The sequence below is a fragment of the Macrotis lagotis genome, chromosome 5, assembly GCF_037893015.1.
Source record: "Macrotis lagotis isolate mMagLag1 chromosome 5, bilby.v1.9.chrom.fasta, whole genome shotgun sequence".
In the NCBI taxonomy this organism is placed as follows: Eukaryota; Metazoa; Chordata; class Mammalia; order Peramelemorphia; family Peramelidae; genus Macrotis; species Macrotis lagotis.
Genome location: NC_133662.1, coordinates 252,916,579 through 252,932,026, shown reverse-complemented (window position 1 = coordinate 252,932,026; position 15,448 = coordinate 252,916,579). Strand labels below are relative to the sequence as shown.

Here is a 15,448-nt window from a genome sequence, read left to right as displayed (position 1 = left end):
CCATTTGCTATCCTTTTGGCTGTTACGGTTTCATTCTTCTGATAGTTGTTATTATATTTAAGTAATAACAGTAATAGAATTGCTATAGTGTTCTAAGGGCGGAAAAGGACTTCAGAAATCTTATCTCATTTGAGCCTGGCAGGAAGCCCTTTGAAAATTATCTAGAAATTCACAGAGATGGAATTGAGGAGGGACAAGTGTATGTGTGTGTGTGTTTTGGGGGACCCTGGGCAAAGACTCACAGGTGGGAAATCAAATATTGTGTATGAGAAATGATGAACTGGCCAATTTGGCTAAAAGATGAAACCCATGATGAGCATGATCTGGGGAGGTGGGAAGAAGATACAATTGTTTGCTAAATATGAGGTTGCCCTGGCAATGGCAGGGTTAGTTTGATCATTTCTCTGGGTGGGCTTCAGTTTCCTCTTCTGTGATACAAAGGAAAGAACTCTGGATCTGCAGCTAGGAGATGGGTTCAAATTCTACCTTATATACTTACGACCTTGGATAAGTGATTTTTCCTGCCCTGGGTCTCAGTTTACCTATCATGGCTATGGCTTCTAGGTGGCTTCCAAGGTCCTGAAAGCTCTCCAAGTCACAGAGTACAAGCCTGTGGGAATAACAGGGAAGAAAGGCCTGGCAGTGGCTTCTGAGTTGGAATGGACTCAAGGCCATGTGGGCTGTCTCCTTAAAATCTGCCTGCCCCCAGACTCTGGGGCAGAGGAGACCCAGAGGCCTGTTGCTGCCAATGCCTCCTCTCATCCCCTCCCCTCAGGGCCTTGGCCCAGCCAGTGGGTGGCAGGAGACACCAGTCTGGCCCTGTCGGGTCCAAGGCAGCCATCTGCTGCCTTGGGGACAGTTGAGCAGGGAGAGATCAGCTCCTTTATTTGATTTTGCTCATTCCCCTCCCTCCTCATTTTGGGGATTGTTCCTTTTACAAACCTGAGAAGGAGTCAACAATCTCCTGAGCTGGCCTGGGGTGGGGGGGAGAGAACAGCTGGTAAGTCCCTAGGTCCCTTGGGAATTCCAGAGAAAAAGGAAAAAAACCCTTGTGTGATCCCCCAGCTCATGTGACAGCAGCATTAACCCTCCCCGAAACTGAGGCAGCAGGTGAAGCCTTCAAGGGGGAGAGTGGAGAAGGCAGATGGCAACTCCTCCTGGCCCCTCTCCTATTTCCTTCCGTCTCCCCCTTTTCTTCTTCCTTCCTCTCTCTCTCTCCTCCTTTGCCATGGACCCTCGATGAAAGACAGTGCATTTTGGGGGGTTTCTCAGGTTTGGCTGTCTTCCATCCCCTCTATATCTCATCTTTATCTCATAAATATTCAGGTTGAATATGTTACCTCTCCATATAGAGTGTAGACTCCATGAGGGCAGGGATGGTTTTCAATCCTCCAGCATCTGGATTGTCCCTGATGCCTACTAGCCCAATTCTTTTTTTTTTTTTTAAGAAAGATTTTATTTATTTTGAGTTTTAAAATTTTTCCCTCATTCTTGAATCCCCCCCCCCACAGAGGGCATTCTGTTGGTGTTTACATTGGTTCCATGTTATACACTGATCCCAGTTGAATGTGATGAGAGAGAAATCATATCCTTAAGGAAGAAAAGTAAAGTATAAGAGATAGCAACATTACATAATAAAATAACAGGTTTTTTTTTCTAAATTGAAGGTACTAGTCTTTGGTCTTTGTTCAAACTCCACGGTTCTTTCTCTGGATACAGATGGCATTCTCCATTGCAGACAGTCCCAAATTGTCCCTGATTGTTGCACTTTTGGAATGAGCAAGTCCATCAAGGTTGATCATCACCCTCATGTTGCTGTTAGGGTGTATGATGTTTTCTGTTCATCTCATTCAGCATCAGTTCATACAAATCCCTCCAGGCTTCCCTGAATTCCCATCCCTCCTGGTTTCTAATAGAACAATAGTGTTCCATGAAGTACATAGACCACAGTTTGCTAAGCCATTCCCCAATGGAAGGCCATTCACTCAATTTTCAATTCTTTGCCACTACAAACAGCAGCCCAATTCTTGATTGAGCCATTGATTACCAACTGTATGGGAGTGGGCATTATCAAATGCTCCCTGGGGAAGGTAGCAAATAATTGAGTTATTTTATTCACTCAATTTATTGAGAATTTCTTAAATGCTTGTTGAATTGAATGGGTAGAAATTCAGCAGATGGAGGATATTCTGGGCCAAGGGCAGAAGGGGAGGGAAGGCAGGAAGGCCATTAGTGCCAGACTGTAGTGAGTGTGAGTGGTGAGTGGTACAGAAAAGGCTGGAAAGGGAGGATGGTGCCAGGTTGAGGAGGGCTTCAAATGTCAGACACAGACAAATGAGCTTCACTCAAGAAGCAATAGGGAGCTATCGCAGAGTCTTGAGCAGACCAGTGCATGTCCATCCTATGAATAAGGAAGGTGAGAAGGATGGATTGGAGAAAGGGATGGAGCAGAGAGTTAGGCTGCTTGGAGCCTCTGCTTGGAGGCTTTTATCATGAAGAATGCCCTGAGAATGGAGACGTGGTAGAAGGAGGTTTGATGGATCTTGGGAACTAATTGAAAATGAGACATGAGCGTGAGACAATAGAACTAGCCCTGGTTCTGGAGTCAGAAGATCAAGGATCCAACTCGGTGTGATGTTTATAGCCTGTGGGACTTCAGGGAGGTCTCTTCACAGTGCTGGGACTCAGTTTCCTTTTCTGTAAAATGAAACGGTTGGGTTTTGGCATCTCCTCTAGCTGTAGAGCAGAGCAGATGTCTTATGCAGAGGCATGATGGATGACAGCTAAGGAATTGGGCTACCTGTCCTTGACTTAATGAAGACATTGATTGACACAATGAGCGTCAAAACAATTATTTTGTTGGGCAAATAACGTGGGGCTCTAGGAGCCTAAAAGTGATATCCCATAGAGTAACTGAAGAGCTACAAAGGAGGACTCATACTTGGAGAGGCCATTGAGCACCACCCTCAATGTGTGACCCAGGGCAAGTCACTTTACCTCAGGGTATCTCAATTTCCCCAACTATAACATGGGAATAATAATACGGATTATGAGGATCTAACGAGATGATATTTGGAAAGCCTTTACTTAGCTTAGTGGCCTGCATATAGTAGGTGCTTATTTCCTTCAGAATCCTAAATTGAACTTTGGTCTCAAGCAACACAAACAATACTATACATCTTTTTCAAAGCCCTTTTCCATGTACTATTATTTTGTATTTAATTGAGAAGAGAGTTGAAGTCAATACAGTGAAAGAGATGACTAAGAGGGAGGTGGAGAGTAGAGCAGATGGGAGCTCTGAGTTCAAATCCTGTTTCTAGCACAGATTGGCTGCATCACAAAGGCCAAGTCTTTCTAAAAGAAACTACAGAGAAAAGGTATATTGATGGAATGTCCTCATCTGAGAGTTGCCATCTTCAAGAAGTCTCAGTCCTAATTGATAAAATAATGAAGTGTTATCTAGTTCACCATATTCAGATTTGTTTCTAGAGCACTTTCCTTATAAACAGTGAGCTGGCATTTCAGGGATATCATTCCCGTTTTACAGATGAGGAATTTAAGGTCCAGAGATATTAAATGACTTGTCTGTGGTCCCATAGGTAGGAAATTAAAAAAAAAAAACCTGACATTTGAACCCAGATCTTTTTTAAACATATTCTTACTTATTTTGTTAAATATTTCCCAATCACAGGTGAAAAATTTTTTAATATTAGCATTTTTAGTTCCAAATACTCTTCCTCCTCCTTCTTTGAGAAGGCAAGCAATTTGATATCAATTACACATGGGACATTATAAAAAACACCATCAGTTCTTTCTTTGGAGGTTGATAGCATTTCTCATCATGAATCCTTTGAAATTCTCTTGGATCATTGTATTGGTAAGGAGAGCTAAGATATCCATGGCTAATCATTATCCAATGTTGCTGTTACTGTGTACAATGTTCTCCTGGGTTCTGCTCATTTCACTCAGCATCTGTTCATGTAAGTCTTTCCAGGTTTTTATGAGAGCATTCTGCTCATCATTTCTTATAGTACTATGCTATTCCATCACAAACACATACCACAATTTGTTCAACCATTCCCCAATTGATAGACCCTCTCCAGTTCTTTGCCATCACCTAAAGAGCTGCTATAAACATTTTTGTACATATAGGTCCTTTTCCCTTTTCTTTGTTCTCTTTTGGGTCAAAGGGTACCCAGGGGTTGATCGCCCTTTTGGCATAGTTCCAAATTACTTTTCAGAATGAACTTAGGTCTTTTGCCTTTAGTTCTTTCACTGCTTACCCCTAACTTGTTCCCTACATATTATCACATTCCATCCTCATTAGTGAGAGAGAGAGAGAGAGAGAGAGAGAGAGAGAGAGAGAGAGAGAGAGAGAGATAAGGCTTCATACCCATTTGACAGATAATAAAACACAGACCTAGAAAGTATGACTATTAAAAAGAATACTAAGCTAGTACTCAGATCTAGCTCCATTTGGATGAATGATCCTAGACAAGTTACTTCATCTCTCTTAGTCTCCTTTTCCTCATCTGAGAAAAAAAAATGGAGTTGCAAGACTTACAATTGGACAGTCACACCCAGCAAGCATTTATTAAGCACCCACTTTATGCAAAGAACTGTGCTGGGCTTTAGGGGACTAAGGATAAAATGGGAAAAAAAACATTCCCCACTTCCCTGGGCTTGTGAGGAAAGTGCCTTGTAAATTGTAACATGTATTCTTTATTATTCTAAATGACTAAAAATATCAGTGATAGCTGGAGTTTATTCAACACTTTAAGGTTTGTAAAACTCTTTACCAATATTATCTCATTTTATTCTCACAATCACCTTGAGTGATAAGTACTATTAATTGCCCCATTTGACAGAGGAGGAAATTGAGACCAAAAGAAGTTAAGTCACTTGTCCAAGGTCACACAACTAATAGATGTCTGAGGCTTGATTTGAACTCAGATCTTCCTGAGTCCAGGTCATAGGTCCTCCCCACTGAACCAATTAGCTGCCCCCCAAAAGGAATGACAAAGCATTGATTAGATTCTTACTACGCCCCAAAGACTTGGCATGTAAGCACAAGAAATCAAGGAAGTCCCCAACTTTGAGGAGCTTCCATTCTGATTCCAGGGGAGCTGGAAAAGGAAGGTTATAGTGCTCACCAGATTTGGGCAACTCATCCAGGAGAGCCTGGGAATGGGCCCAAGGTCCTGACAGAAGGGACATGAGAGAATGAGGTTGACGGTCCATTAGAGTGTAAGCTCTTTGAAGGCAAGGACTGCTTTTTTCTTATTTGTATATCTAGCATTTGACATGGGCTTAACACGTATTAGGTGTTTATTGAATCTGTTGGAGTAGAATTGACACAGTTTAGGAAATGGACACAATGAGTTCTCACCTAGTTTGATGATGTTCAGATAGAAGTGATTCTTTTCTATTCAGTTTTCTGCAGAGTATTTCACAGTTGGCTAAAAATGGTTAAAATGGCTAAAAATGACTACTTTTAGCCACTGAATAAAAATAATTCTCATGATGGCAATGATAATGCAAGCTTGTCTAAATCCATAGCTCAATCAATGGAGAGTTCAGTCTGGATTGTGACATCCTCATTTTTTTAACCTATCTTTTTTTTTTTATCTTAACAGTATTTTTTTCCCCAATGACACATAGAGATCGTTTTCAACATTCATTTTTGTAACATTTCCTCCTTCTTTCCCTTCCCTTTCCCTTCCCCAAGACAACAAGCCATCACGTCTAGATCATACATGCAAAACCTTGTTAAACAGATTTCCACGTTAGTCATGCTGTGAAAGAAGAAGCAGAACAAAAGGGAAAAGCCACCAGAAAGAAAAAAAATAAATAAAAAAGTGAAAATAATATGTGCTTCAATCTGCATTCAGACTCCAAACTTCTTTCTCAAGATGTGAATGGCATTTTTCATCACAAGTCCTTCAGAATTGTTTCTGATCACTGTACTGCTGAGAACCAAGTCATCATAGTTCATCATCACAGTGTGGCTGTACTGTGTACAGTGTTCTCTCAGTTCTGTTCACATCACTCAGCATCAGTTCATGTAATTTCCAGATTTCTCTGAAGTCCACCTATTCATCATTTCTTACAGAACAATATTATTTCATTACATTCATAGGTACTTACCTTGTTTGACCTTTCCCTAATTGATGGGCATCCCCTCACTTTTCATTTCTTTACTACCACAAAAAAGAATGGCTGTAAATATTTCTGTACATGTGGGTCCTTTTCCCCTTTTTATGATCTCAGTGGTATTGCTGGATCAAAGGATCAAAGGGTAGGTGCAGTTTTGTTGCCCTTTTTGCATATTTCCTCCAGAATGGTTGGATCAGCTCACAACTCCACCAACAGGGCATTAGTGGCCCAGTTTTCCCACAGCCCTTTTCACATTTATGTCACATTTGCTTTTTCTTTTATGTCATATTAACCACTGTGATAGGCATGAGGTGGTACCTCAGGGTTGTTTGAATTTGCATTTTTCTAATTAATAGTGGTTTAGAGCATTATTTCATATGCCTATAGATAAATTTAATTTCCTCATCCGAAAACTGCCTATTCATATCCTTTGACCATTTATCAATTTGACTCTGTTCTCTATATAGTTTAGAAATGAAGCACCGTCCGTAAAAATTGTTCCTTATAAAAATGGCTTTCTCATTCTTTTTTTTTTTTTTGCTAGGCAATGGGGTTAAGTGGCCTGCCCAAGGCCACACAGCTAGGCAATTACCAAGTGTCCGAGACGGGATCTGAACCCAGGCACTCCTGACTGCAGGGCCGGTGCTTTATCCACCGCACCACCTAGCCACCCCCCTTTCTCATTCTTAATCCAAGGCTTCTCCCTCCTTAATCCTCATTCCCTCGCCCTCCTTTAGGGGCTCATCTCCTTCCTCAGTAACACGATGGCATCCCCAAAGAATAGAATTTTACCTGAACCTGGATAGGTTCTCACTTAGTCCAGTGGATTGGATCTGCAGCCAGAGGAACTGGGTTCAAATGCTGGCTCGGCTATGTGACTGAACAAGCCACCTCCCTTTTCCCTGCTTCGCTTCCCTCCTCTATAAAATGGGCATAACAATAGCGCCCCTTTCCCGGAGATGTTGTGAAGATAAAATGAGATCATGTTCGTAAAACACTTTGCAAACCTTAATGTTCTATAAAAATACTAGCTATTATAATTTCCCTCTATACCATATGGCAGGGCACAGGCCCGGGTGCCAAGAAACACTTTAAAACGCTGAGGTTTTCTACTCCTCTCCTTCTGCCTCCCTCTCTGAACCACATCCTAAACTTTCTAATAACAATCTTGACAAGTAAACCCAAGAAGAGCTCTTATACAGCTAGGAGAGCAGGGTTGCCTCCTAATGGCTCGGCTGCCGCCACTGAGAACCCTGCTTTATCGATCCCCTCCTTAAGAGGCATGTTGATGGGAGCTCCGGCCCGGCCTCTTCGGGAGGGACGTGGCGACGGATGGATGCTCCATGGGTAGCCGGCTCTGCTCCTTCAAGGGTAAAGCTCCTTCCATTTCCATTGCTTTCTGGGTTAGGAGTCAGCCAGGCTGGAGGATTTTATTGGGGGGGGGAATGGAATGGAAAAAACGTCATGGGGGTTGTGGGGCAGGAGGATACTGGAAGCCCCTTTTCTCTGGCCCCTACCCTGCTTTTGAATACACGGATCATGGACTCCAGAATCCCTTGAGAGCACCATGCCTAGGGGAGCTGGGACAGGTGGGATTGATTCTGGATATGCCTTGAGGTAGGCTATGTTCCTCTGGGGAGGAGGGGGTGGGGAGGCTAGCTGGTTGATTCAGCAATTAATGCTCTCTCGTAGAGCTAATAGTGGAGTGTTGGAGTGACTGAGGATCAGATGGCCCTTGGTTTGTTCTTAGAAAAATGCTCAGGATTAGGGAGGGTCTCTAAATCTGGAATGGCCAACGGAGGCTCCTGCCTAGAGACAGCAGCCTCCTTCCTATTCTCCAGAGCCCCCCTCCCCTTCCACCTGCCTGGGAATACCTCTTGGAAGGGCAAGACAATCCGGACCTTGCTGATCTGAAAAACCCCTGTTTAGCACAGGATCCCTGGCAAGTCACAGCATCACTATGGGACCCCAATGCATCTCTACCCAATTTCCAGAAGATCCAGGGCTCCCTTCCCAGGTGAATGCTGAAAATCAGCACCATGGATTGAAGGTCAATGTCACCTTGAGTGAGGAGTGAAGAGACTGGGGGCATTCACAGTCCCCTTCCCTGTGGGGTTGGTCTTCTCCCCTTCATCCCAAGCACGGACTGTCCCCTTTGAGAATGTGAGGTTTGGAGGAACAAGGTTAAGAGAGGAGGATTAGAAGCTCTTGGGGCTGCGACTTGTTGGGGAAAAGATCAAGGTCCTTACTTAACCCACCAACCCTTGGGACTTCTCCTCTTCCCTTCCTTGATCCTAGCCCGGCAGCCCCAGAGCCTGGCGGAGCCCCACAGATGCCTGCAGACAAAGCCATCCCCTGGATCAGGTTCCGGCTCCCAATCTGCCTGTTCCTTGTGGTCAGCAGATGTGGGGTTTAAGTTGGATGCCTGCTAGAAATCCTCCTTCCTCTTGAATTCCTCAGGCAGAAACTCGGAGCATCTGGGAAGGAGCCCATTGCTTCAATGTGCTTACGGATTCCTTTTCAAAGAAATGGCCAAGATTCAAATAGCCAGGGGTGGGTGGATAGGGCCCTGAGCTCTTCAGGAGCCCCTGCTTCTCCTCTCCCTTGCCCAATATCCATATCTCATCTTGGCTTGCTTTAGATATCATTCAAGGTTGCCTTCCCTTAGATGCCATTCAAGGCTGAATGGAGGAGGTAATGCTCAAAGTAGTTAATTTTTGCTTGAGGAGAAGGGGTTGTGGGGGAGATGAAAATTCAGAATTCCAGGTCCCTGGAATATCAGCCAGAAGGAACTTTTAAGGGTACGGTATGGAGCATGGAGCACATGAGCCCTGAATGCTAGAACAGAATAAACCAAAGATTGCAGAATGTTATAGGGAAAGGGTCTTAAATATGGGGTGTTAATGTATTATTAGTATTATTATTATTATTATTATTTAGTTTTTGCAAGGCAGTGGGGTTAAGTGGCTTGCCTAAGGCCACACAGCTAGGTCATTATAAGTGTCTGAGTCTGAATTTGAACTCAGGTCCTCCTGACTCCAGGGCCGTTGCTCTATCCACTGCACCACCTAGCTGCCCCTCACTGCGCCAACTAGCTGCCCTAAATGTATTATTGAATATCAACGAGCCTACGAATGTAGAATTCTAGAAGAGAGGATGCTAACCTGGAAGATGGGCTCAAATGTTGGGGCTGCCACTAGCTCTGCCTCAGTTTCCTCCTTTTTAAATTGGTGATAATGGGACTTGTGATATCTCCCCAACAGACTTGCTTCTGAAATATGCTGAGTTTGGAACAGATGGGGGGAGAAACGGGGCTGTGAGAACAGCAGTTTGTGAGCCGTAACTGCTATGGAAGAATGAGTCGTTCATCATAATTGTAGGACTACAGCCGTAGAGCTGAAAGGGGTTATTTAACCCTCCCATTTTCCAAATGAGGAAAGTGAGGCCCAGCAAGGTTGACAGCATCTGCCCAAAGGCATAGAGGCAACAGAGTGGGGTTTGAACCTATGCCTCTGACTCCACACTACATCTCGCCCACTCCATCGAGATACAGGAATAGCAGCATGTTAGTCGTGGGGGAGGGAGGGTCTTGTCGGAATGGGGTGGGGGGAGACCCTTAGAATTCATCCGGCCTAAGCTCTTAATTTTATTGGGGAGGAAACCAAGGCCCAGGGAAGGTGAAGTTGCTCAAGGTCAAACAGCCAGTTATCGATGGCTAAAATGCTCGTTGGTTTTGATTTTCCCAGCTACATCCTCACTGCTGAGTGGAGCCGAAGAGGAGATTAGTGGGGCTGGGGGGGGAGGGGAATCTCCGCAAAGACCAATAGAGCCCAGTCCAGTTGAATTCACTAAGGGTCGCTGCTTTTCCCAGAGTGACCCTGACCATAGCAGCTGTTGAAACAACTGGTCTGTGTTCTCGGAGATCATGTTATCTAGGGGTGGGGGCCGTCAGGGAGAGGGGAAGGAGATTACCTGGGGACCCAGCCCCACTGAAATAAGCCTGGGCTGGAACAGATGGAGGGAGGAACAGCTGGAACAGGCCAGGGCCTCACCAAGGAAAGGAAAAGAGTCTACTGCGGAGCCAGCTTCCTTGCCTCCCGCCACGGACCCTTTCTCTTTGTCTCTGATCGGGAGTGGGAACAGGTAGGAGAGAAGGGACCTTGCCAGCATGGAGGGCTTGGAGGGAGGGGGGAGAGCAATCAGTCTGAGAATAGGAGGAGGTGAAGAACCATTGGCCAGGGACCCTGCCCCTGGAGTGACTCTAACTTTGGCCTGAATCAAGGAGGGGGGGGCTGGGCACCCTGCCCCTGGGGGCTCCAGTTCTGACCTGGATGGAGAAGGGGGAGACTGGGGACCCTCCTCTAAAGGACTCCAATTCTGACTTGAATGGAGGAGGGGGAGACTGGGGACCCTGCCCCTGGGCCACTCCAACTCTGGCCCAGATGAAGGATGGGGGACCTAGGGACCCTTGCCCAGGGGATTCCAGCTCTGACCCAGAGGGAGGATGGGGGACCTAGGGACCCTTTCCCTGGGGGAGGGGGGCTCCAGCTCTGACCTGGATAGAGGAAGGGGGGTGGACCTGAGCTGGAGCAAGGTGGGGGGCAGTAGAGGCAGACATGAGTGACTGGAGGAGATGAAGCAGAAAGATTTTTAATTAGCTGCTGCTCTGTCCTTGCCCTGCCCAGCAATGTCTAGTGCTCATGAGAGAAAGCCCAATCTCCGGTCTGACAGCAGAAGCCCTCCATCACTGGGTCCCAGCCTGCCTTTCCAGCCTTATGTAATAATAATGTTAATAATACTAATAATAATTTACATAACAAGAATGTTTTACATGTATTAGCTCATTTGCAACTCATAAAAACTTTGGGAGAGGAATGGTTATTCCTGTTTTACAGATGGTGGGATGAAGGCGGGTTAAGTGACTTAGGATTCTGAGGCAGAATTTGAACTCAGATCTCTCTGACTCTGAGCCCAGTGTTCTAGGCCCTGCCCGTCCTCCCTGGCTTCTAGGCTCCTTTCCTCTTCTGCTCCAACAAAGCCGCATGGACAGCTTCATCTTTTTCCTCCAGACCTTGCCTTTCCCTGCTTCCACACCTTTGCTCATGCTCTTCCCTGGCTGGGAGGCCCTTCCTTCTCTCCCCTTTGTCTAAATCCTAGAGGTCCTTCCAGGCTCAGCCGAACCCTCCCGCTTCCACGGAGCCTTCCCAGGTCACCTCAGCAGACACGGACAGGCCCCAGTGCCTGTAACCCTCCTTTGTCCCAAAGCAGCATGTGATCCAGGCTGTCTTTCCCCAGCTTTTATCATTTCTCCAGGGAATGCCTTGTCTCCTCATCTAGACCAGAGGTCTCTGAGGGCCAGGCCTTCACCTCCTGCCTTTTTTGTATCTTGTCCAAAGTTTGGCTCCGGGCCGAGGCTGGGGTGATCCAAGGCAACTGGAGACAGTGAAGCCTCTCAGCACTTGGGGTCAAGCCCAGACTTACTACTGGCCAAACTTGGGCAAGGTCCTTGGTTTCCTTCTCTGTAAAAGGAGGGAGTTTGTCCGGAAGACCTTCCAGCCCCAAGTCTGTGACTCCAAGGATTGTGGAACTTCTCAGGGCTCTCCTAGAGGCAGCAACACTCATAATTAGCCTGGGGTGGGGTAAGGGGGCTTAACCTGGTCTTCAGATTTCAGGGAATCCCTGATCTTGGATAATTAAAAAAAAAGTCCCATCTTTATGTCAGTGTAACTGCTTCCCTTTGTCATCCTATGTATTTTATTTTATTTTTTTATTTTTTGTTTCTTGCAAAACAGTGGGGTTAAGTGACTTGCCCAAGGTCACATAGCTAGGTAATTATCAAGAGTCTGAGACTGGATTTCAGGGCTGGTGCTCTAGTCATTGTGCTACCTAGCTGCCCCTTCCTTATGTTTTTTTTATTTTATGTGTTAAAATCCTTATTCTGAGAAGAATCCATCAGTTTCCCAGACTGACAAAGGAGTCCAGAACATAAAAAAGTTGGGAGTCCCCAATTTAGTTTATATATGATCTCATTTTCTCCTTACCACAACTCTGGGATCACCCCCCATTTTGCAGATGAGGAAACCGAGGCAGAAAGGGGTAGGGTCACCCAGCTAGTGTTCAAGGAAAGTGGTGAGCCTGTGACTTTCTGATGACAGACCTAGCATTCTACCCATCATAAGCCATCTCGTGGGCCTGGCCAAAACTGGAAGGGACCTGTCTCCTGAGGCCAGGGAAATGTTCCATTTCCAAGTACATCTGCAAGGTTCTGCCGTCCTCAGACAAGGATATCCAAGTACCCAACCTCATTGGCATGGCTGGGGGTGGGGAGGAGGGGGAGAGGGACCTACATGTCCAACAGTCCGTGACCGTGGCATCCTATCAGAGGACAAGCAGCCCACAATGTCACTAGAAGAGGCTGAGGCTTTCACACCCCAAGAGTCATTTCTTTTTCTAAAGATGTCTTAGGGGTGGCTAGGTGGCGCAGTGAATAAAGCACCAGACACGTAATAATTACCTAGCTGTGTGACCTTGGGTAATTCACTTAACCCCATTGCCTTACAAAAAGAAAAAAATTTAATTTACTTAAAGATGTCTTGATCTCTTTTGTTTTTTGCATCCCCTAAATTTCCCCCTGCATCTCCTTCTTCCTCCATCCCAAATGAGACAAGATTTGTAAAGTGCTGGCAGATAGTAGGTGTTTCATAAAGGTTTATTGATTGATTGGTGAATGAATCAGTAAAAAGATGGGAAATCCTAGCTTCTTAAAGCCTGGTCCCGGGTGCCAGCCAGGAGCCTCATGTTATTGGTTACAGATTTCAGATGACTTATTTATTGGGGCTTCTTCATTTTGCCTCCAAGGAAGGAGTTTTGGACAGCTCTCCCCTTCACCAGAGAAGACCATAGATCCCAGCATCATTCTCTTAGAGTGGAGCTGATGCGGCTACCCTAGAGCTTCTTCTACAGTCATGTTTTTTCCCCTCAGAAGGTTCACTTACTCCTAGGCCCGGGGAATGGGCAGGAAGCATAAACTGGGCTCTCCCCAGGAGCAAGTAGGTGGCATATTTCTAGGCTGAGACAGTTTGGTGAATCAGTGCTTGGACCCTTTGATCAAAGGTCAGCATAGCTTTTGTGTGACAGTGGGCTTGGGGGATAGGGTGGGGGTTGGTGGAGGATGGAAAGGAGCTAGTCATGTATGAGGGTTCCCCCAGCTTGGTTCCTGGGTCTAAATGGGATGGAAAAAATACCCATAATTTTCCCAGAAGGTGACTCAGAGGAGAAAAACAAACTAAAACCAAAAACGAGTGTGTGTGGGGGATTTCCTACCTTATCCTTATCCCTTCCAAAACAGAACTGTAATTTTTTTTTTTTTAGTTTTTGCAAGGCAATGCTGGTAATTATTAAGTGTCTCAGGCCAGATTTGAACTCAGGTCCTCCTGACTCCAGAGCCAGTGCTCTATCCACTGCACCACCTAGCTGCCCCATGTAATTTTTTTAAAAATCTTTTTCTCTTAGAGTTTTTGGGTTATTATTAACTTTCAGAGATAGAAGAGAATGTAGAGACTATCTCAATATAACCTCTTTGTTTTTTAGGTGAGGAAACTGAGGCCTAGAGAGGGGAGTAGGATTCATCCAAGGTCATCCAGATGATAAACAGGAGAGCTAGAATAGGAATCATAGTTTACAATTCTAGATTATTAAACTGTTTTTTGGTTTTTTGCAAGACAATGGGGGTGAAGTGACTTGCCCAAGGTCACACAGCTAAGTAAGTATTAAGTATCTGAGGCAGGATTTGAACTCAAGTCCTCCTGACTCCACTGTGCCACCTAGCTGTCCTATGATTATTAAATGTTGTATTATATGTTATTTTTTAGATTAATTATAGATTAGAATAGGATTATGTATAGATTAGGACAACCTCTCTGCTGTGCTATCTAGCTGCCTGTGTACTAGATTATTAAATGTTATATTATATTTTCAGGATAGGACCATAGATAGATTATGTTTTTATATTAATTATAAATTGGAATAGGGCCATACATATAAAGTTGGAACTGTGGAAATGGTAGAGTCCCACTTACTTTATAGATGGGGAAACTTGGGCCCAGAGAAGTTCTGTGATTGGCTCAGTAAGTGTCTGAGTCAAGATTCAAAACCGACTCTTCCAGACTGCACATCCTTGTGTCCAAATTCAGTAAATTTATTTATTTGTTTGTTTGTTTGTTTTTATTTATTTTTATTTTTTTAGGTTTTTGCAAGGCAAATGGGGTTAAGTGGCTTGCCCAAGGCCACACAGCTAGGTCATTATTAAGTGTCTGAGGTTGGATTTGAACCCAGGTCCTCCTGACTCCAGGGCCGGTGCTTTATCCACTGTGCCACCTAGCCGCCCCTAAATTCAGTAAATTTAAAGAAAAAAATCTAGACAGAAACCATCAACAAAAAGCAAATGTTTTCAATGAAAACTAACCCCCAAAATTCATACATAGGGATTCAGATCCAGAGCTGGGAGCAGCCTTAGGTCTTTTTTAATTTTATTTTATTTCAAGTACTTGGGGGAATGCTTTCTTTCTTAGAAAGCTTAATTGATGCCATTTGTTTTTATAGCACATTCATTTCTGGATATATTCAGAAGAGTTTAAAAAAATGGTTCAGGAAAACCAATCAATTTATCAACCATATTTGATAGTATATGCAGTGTTCCACACTCATAGTCCCCACCTCTCCAGTGACAGGAGGAATGTTGAGGTTCTCATCCGTTCTCTAGTTCCTAAGCTGCTTCTGATCACCCATGTGAGTTATGTGAGGGATAGAGGAAAGGATGAGATGGAAGCTTGTATACCTATTGGTGGGGGGCTCATTACCATACTGTAGTTCTGCTGCTTATTAATTGTTTAATGTAGGCAAATAACCCTTCTGGGCTTCAGGTTCTTCCTCTGTAAAAGAGAGAGTTCAATGAAATGGTCTCTAAGGTGTGTTCTGACTCTAAATCTATGCTTCTTCTTTTTAAATAGGTCAATCAGGGTTAGGTGATTTGCCCAAGGTCACACAGCTACTGATTTGAACTCAGGTCCTCCTGACTTACGGACTGGTGCTCTATCCATTGCACCACCTAGTTTCATCTAAATTTATTGATTTTAGAATTGACTCCCAGCAGCATTTGCTCAAAGAAAGGCAACCAGTCAGACAGGACTGGTCAGTGGAGGGCTGCTGCAGGGTGGAGGAGGGGAGCCGGGCAGATTGCTGCCAGAAGGAATTCTGCAACAGGGTCTGAGAGCCGCTCGCCAGCTGCTCGGGG

At 44.8% G+C, this 15,448-nt stretch overlaps 1 protein-coding gene across 3 annotated transcripts in view; it reads left to right on the top strand.

Annotated features, from left to right (window-relative positions):
* Positions 1-15,448, top strand: part of CLIP2 (CAP-Gly domain containing linker protein 2) — a 123,933-nt gene that overhangs the window by 30,253 nt on the left and 78,232 nt on the right. The gene's annotated exons all lie outside the window — the stretch shown is intronic.